Source organism: Lissotriton vulgaris, chromosome 9, assembly GCF_964263255.1.
Source record: "Lissotriton vulgaris chromosome 9, aLisVul1.2, whole genome shotgun sequence".
NCBI lineage: Eukaryota > Metazoa > Chordata > Amphibia > Caudata > Salamandridae > Lissotriton > Lissotriton vulgaris.
Window position 1 is genome coordinate 24,024,145 of NC_141697.1, and position 5,772 is coordinate 24,029,916.

Here is a 5,772-nt window from a genome sequence, read left to right on the forward strand (position 1 = left end):
TACCTAGACAGTGAGTGGGATAGTCCAGGTGAGACAGAACTAGAGGACGAAGGTCAGGTCAGCGAAACTCACATCACACCTGATCAGGAAGTAGGCCAAATAGGGACAGATCAAGACATCGACACTCCTCCTGAAACTCCGGAGTCTGGAAAGGGACAGATAGTGGTCAAAGTTGAAGTTCATGCGGAAGAAAATGAAGGGAACGAAGTGCATGAACAGGAGCAGATAGAACTAGATGAACGTGTTCAGGAAGTAGAAACGAAGTCGCCTGCAAGTGAAGAGCAAATACAACTCCAACCTGAACAAGGCCAGCTTAGGGACCAGGCAGAAGAAATAGATGAAAGACCTGGAACTAGTCAGACAGGAAGGGAAATAGACTCTGCCAACACAAAAGTGCCACAACGAAGTGAAATCAAAAGAGGGCACGAGGAAGGCCAAGTTTCCTCGACCACTGAAAGTCACAGAAGCAAGGGTGAACCCCGATACATCAAAAGGCTGAGACTCCGAATAAAGACAGTTGAAGAAAAACTAAAAGACCGAAAAAGGGCTGAAAGTGAAAGAAAAGCAGCCTGAGGCAAGTCTCTGAGGAAGAGCGACAGAGTAAAGAAACAGAACAGGCTGTATCGGAGCCCTGAATGGACATACTTGGTGTTGGAGGAAATTGATGAGCCCAACCACAGTGGCAAAAGTGACGAAGAGTCCAGTGCTGATCGGAGTTCTGACGAGATCCTCCTTGAGACAAAGCCGAGTGAACCCTTGGTGTAAAAAGACAAGGAGAGGTTGCAAAAGCCACCTGTAAGCTATAATGTCTGATTCAAGCGTAACTGGAAGATCCAGATTTAGGTGTTGCAAAACGTGCTGTAAAATATGCTTATGTAGTGTAGCTATGTTGATAGTGATGTGGATAGGACTAACAGTCTTTATACCTTTTATGATAAGTAAAAATCCTAACTTGTCCCCTACTGAACCTGAAACGTTAGACACAGACGTTGTACAGACTGTAGAAACTCCACGAAGCTTAGAACGACGTGACAACCCAGTTAGTCTGAGACACACACGACCAAATTTAGAAGCATCAGATGAGGGTGGACTACATTTTCACAAGATGAGAAACCGGACACATTTAAATGTTTTCGCTAACCTTTTAGTGCATTATGTGGCTATGGAAATAGAAGATTGTTATGTCTGCATGAAGCTACCCACTTCTGTAGCTGAAGGTGTGACATATCACCACTTACCCCTAACCTACGGAATTTCCTGTAGTATATTGGCAAGCTTGTTTTATAGAAGCACTTTACAGTACTACTATTCAAATGCTGACGTAATCTTTTCTGAACTTCCTATTAGGGGACACCTGAACCTTGTACATATTAGGAGCGAGGTAACCCGTTATATGGGAGAATATTTCCTGACAATAGGTGACATAGACTTAAATGAAGCAAGACAAGCTAATCTGACCTGTTCTCTGCAAGAGCAGGAAAAGATGTTTATAAAAATGGCAGACAGAAGGAGGGAAAAGTTTCAGAAAAAGGCAAATGACAAAAAGGATAGAGTCCCTAGGTGGGCAGAGCACATGGACAACACCTCGCAAAGCGAAGCTACTCCTGCTTTGTTGCTGGATTTTGAACGGAAAGGGAAACTTTGTCTCCATAGAGAAAGGACAGAATATTATAACAATGTATTCATCGGTTCCAGCGAGTGTGAACATAATTACAAGGTAATTGGAGGTTGGGGTTTCAAAAATGGGTCAGAACCTGTGTTTCCCGGAATTTATTATATATGTGGGAACAAGGCTTATTTCAAATTGTCAGATCACTGGTACGGAAGCTGCTACTTTGGCATTGTCTTCCCGAAAGTATACCATGTGAATAATGCTGCTGGAAGCAATGAAGAGACTAATGGCTTAGCGCGTAGAAAACGTGAAAGCGTAGGCGAAATTATAGGTGATATTTTTAGTGCACTGATACCTGGAATGGGGGTAGTTCTGAATACTCACAGAATCTGCAAATTGTCTACAGTAGTGGATCGGTTATCAACTGACACTGCTGCTGGATTCCTGCTGGTCAATACTGAGATGGTTGCGATCAGATCCATGGTTTTACAGAATCGCCTTGCTCTTGACACCTTACTAGCAAAAGAGGGCGGAGTCTGTAGAATGCTGAAGGCGCAACATTGTTGCACCTACATACCTGACAAAAGTATCGCACTTAAGAAATATGTAAGGAACATAACTAATTTGGAAAAAGAACTCAAACCATTGGAGGTTGACAGTGCCTGGACGAGACTGACTGGAGGTCTCTCCTCTATAGGTAGTTGGTTTTCTAACTTAGGTAAAAATCTTCTGTGGAAAATACTGATGCCAATAGCTGGAATAGGTGTGGTTGCACTGATCATATTCATCTGCTGTAAATGTCAAAAATGCAAAAAGTACACTGTAAATAAAAGAGGAGTAAAACGTAATATTGATGAGTTAGAATTCGAAGAACTGAGGAATCAAATATACAAAAAGGCAAAGAATCACCACTCTCATAGAGAAGCCGAAAGAAAACTTAACAATAAGTTTGTAGAAATTGAAATGCATGATATGGAAGAATGAAAGTTGGCATCTGTTTCCTTTGTAGTGATGATAGTAAATATCATCAAAGAGGGGATTGATGGAGCAAGGATTCGCACGTAAAGCGACTTGCTCTGATTCAAGAACCTCGCCTAACTTGTAATCATATTAATTCAACCTGTCCGTCCTTTATTTTGCATTTTCCCCAACACGCGGGTGTCCCCAGGAGGCTTGCCTGTGTGTCTTTTCATCCTAACAATGCTTGCACTACAGAAAAGGCTGCTTTGCAGAAATCCAGTCTGCGCATGCGTCGGTCATACTCACGTGATGTGACTCACTCGCATTCTGGAGGGATTATGTTGCGCACTGTTGCAAACATGGCCGCTTGTCTCTCACCACGCTCTCTGCTTGCCACTGCTGCTTCAGCCTATCTGTCTTTTTGCACTAAACTTTAATGCTATAGATATTATAAAATAAGGGGTGCAGTAAAGTCTATAACGGTATACAGTGTGATCATTTTTACGTATGATTCTAATTTGTTTTCGCTTACTTTTCATGTACCGCGTATCTGGGGGCTGGGGAAAACGGGAACAGCGCCATACTTGAAGCTCTTCTGAACCCTGTCACGTGACATGGGAGAAACCCCACTGCGCAGAAGCTAAAACAAGCCAGCTGGCTCCTGAAGCACGATGGATGCTGTATTCCACCTTGACCAAGATACACTGTTGCTATATACTGTGCACTTGTATTGTCTTCTGTATTCCTATGCCTGGGAACGTGAGCCCAAGGGGCGGGTATGCAAAATTTCATAATAATGATGTGAACACGAAATTCTAGGAGGTGACAATGACCAGATCCTGACCAATCATAATGTGGGAAACTGTCACTTGCAACATTTGTGGGTGGTCTAAGGGTCCCCAAACCGTATAACTGGCCTAGTGTAGCTTAGAGAAATTGTCCGACTTGTCCGAGTAGCAGACCTGTCACTGACCCTACGAACTCTATAGGTGATCAATCTAGAGTGCTGCGGAGCACTCTGTCCATACTTTCCACAAACTCCTAGGGGTGGAAATAGTCCTAAGTGCTCGCGAAGCACTGTGCTGGGGAAATTCGAAAACCCAATCGGGGTTACTGGCGGATTACTTGCAGAGAGGGGTAACGCAGGCGTTGCATCCGAAGCTGTGGGTGTTGGTCGTACCTTGGTGAGCCCAGTCCTGACCCAAAACCTGAGGGGTATCCTGTCCTGACTGTCCGTGAGCTGTACCTGCTCGCATTCTGGTATTCCATTCCTTGAGGGTCCTTGTCCCCGTCTTTCCAAACTGACCCGTGGCCAGGGTTAGTCCTCATTCCTAATTAGGTAATTATTAATCTGTGGGGTTACGTCTTTCTATCTCTCTTTCTTCTCTTCTTAATAAAGCACTCTTGCCTGTGATATTGCCCTATTACCTTTTGAATGCAAATTACATACAATTGTTTATTAGAATCTCTCCACTTCTCTCCCTACCTGTAGGATATTATTAAATTGTCGTATTATATTAGTATGTTCCATTTTTCCCCTTTCCTTTAGCATGGTTGCAGTGAAATTAGTAAGAATAGCATACGTAGCCTAGTTTAAGTGCATATTTTAGGTCCTGTTTATGTCCCATGCCCTAGTTTAAACTTGCGGTGAATAGCTCTGTTCCTAATACTCTTACCCTGTAGTGTTCCCAAGTATTCTAATGGTACTTGCCCTAATTCATAGTTACATTGTGGCTTTGATCCTAATGGTTGATGTGTTAATTTGTATTTGCATCATTATCTTGGCATATTCATTCTGAAATTTCCTGATAAATCTTCAAAACTCATCAGGTGTCTGTGGTCATTTTACAGTATAAAGTGTGGATAAATGTACTTGGTTTATAAAAGTTTTACTTCCTCTAGGAATCTTGTCACCTATCCACTGCTAGCTCCTGATCCGTCAGGAGTAATGTGCCTGTGGTAAGTCAGGTACATGAACAGTAAGTGGTGTGAAGGTCACCCCCCAAATTACTCATAGTAGCGTGCTAAGGATTTCACCCGGTTCACGCAAACACTGGCAGTCATATGCACGCCAGGGCCCAGTGTGTGGAAAATTGGTAAACTCAGTGACCCGGGTGACCTGCGCGCTCTATCACAACAACCTTCTATTATTTACAGAAACAAGAACCTGATTACTAATCACAAACCAATACAGTCCCACAGATGTGATGACAATCTTGACCCCTCTGGCGCTTTCAGAAGCGATCGCTCCCTCACCACAGCTCCTGCCTGGTATCGTACCCGCGCTCCCTGCCTCCTACTCTCTCATTGCTACGATCTGCATAGCGCCTCATTACTGCATTGCGCTATAGCGCGAGTGCCTCTATCTGCTGAAATTTACATTTGCATCGCATTGATTATAATTAACGCTGCGCTTTGATTGACGCCCGCATTATTTGTGTTTTTATTGTATTGTGTTTATCTGTACTGCACGCCGCATTGCCTGATTGTTGTGCAGCCTTTGATGTCCATTTGTTGACCCTGCCTACCTCGAGTTTACTCTCGGGCCGCCATCTTTGTTGTTGTTGCCTCGGAGCACCTCCTCCACAGCCCGCCCCGCCTCCCAGCTGACCCTCCTTTGCTCCTCCCCCTATCCATTTATGTCAGATGTATTTGCGCGCAGCGTTCACGCGCAGCGGTTGCGCCCCATTTGCGCCGAAGGTGCGCCAAAGGTAAGCCCGTCTACGCCCGTCCGCGCCTGGACCGCGCCCAGCGCCAGACCCCCTGGTCCTCGCCACACCATACCCACTAGAATCACAGATGATACCGCAACTCTCCGCTCCCTCAACCCCGGACGCACACTAGAGTGCTGCGTAGCTACCCCCAGGACGTACCCACGGCCCATTCGCCTGCCTCTCCTGCAAGTTCAACTGCTCCAGGACTCTCACCAACCCCACCCCCCCACACACATACCTCTGACTCCAACCGCCTAAAGTGCATCCTTCTCAATACCCGCTCGGTCCACAGACACGCAACAGAACTCTGGGACCTAATCGACACAACGTCACCTGACATCGCCTTCCTCACAGAAACATGGATGAACACATCATCAGCACCCGACATCGCCATAGCCATACCGGACGCATACAAGATTATCCGAAAAGACCGCATCAATCAAACAGGAGGAGGCATCGCCATCATCCACAGAAACACCATCAAAA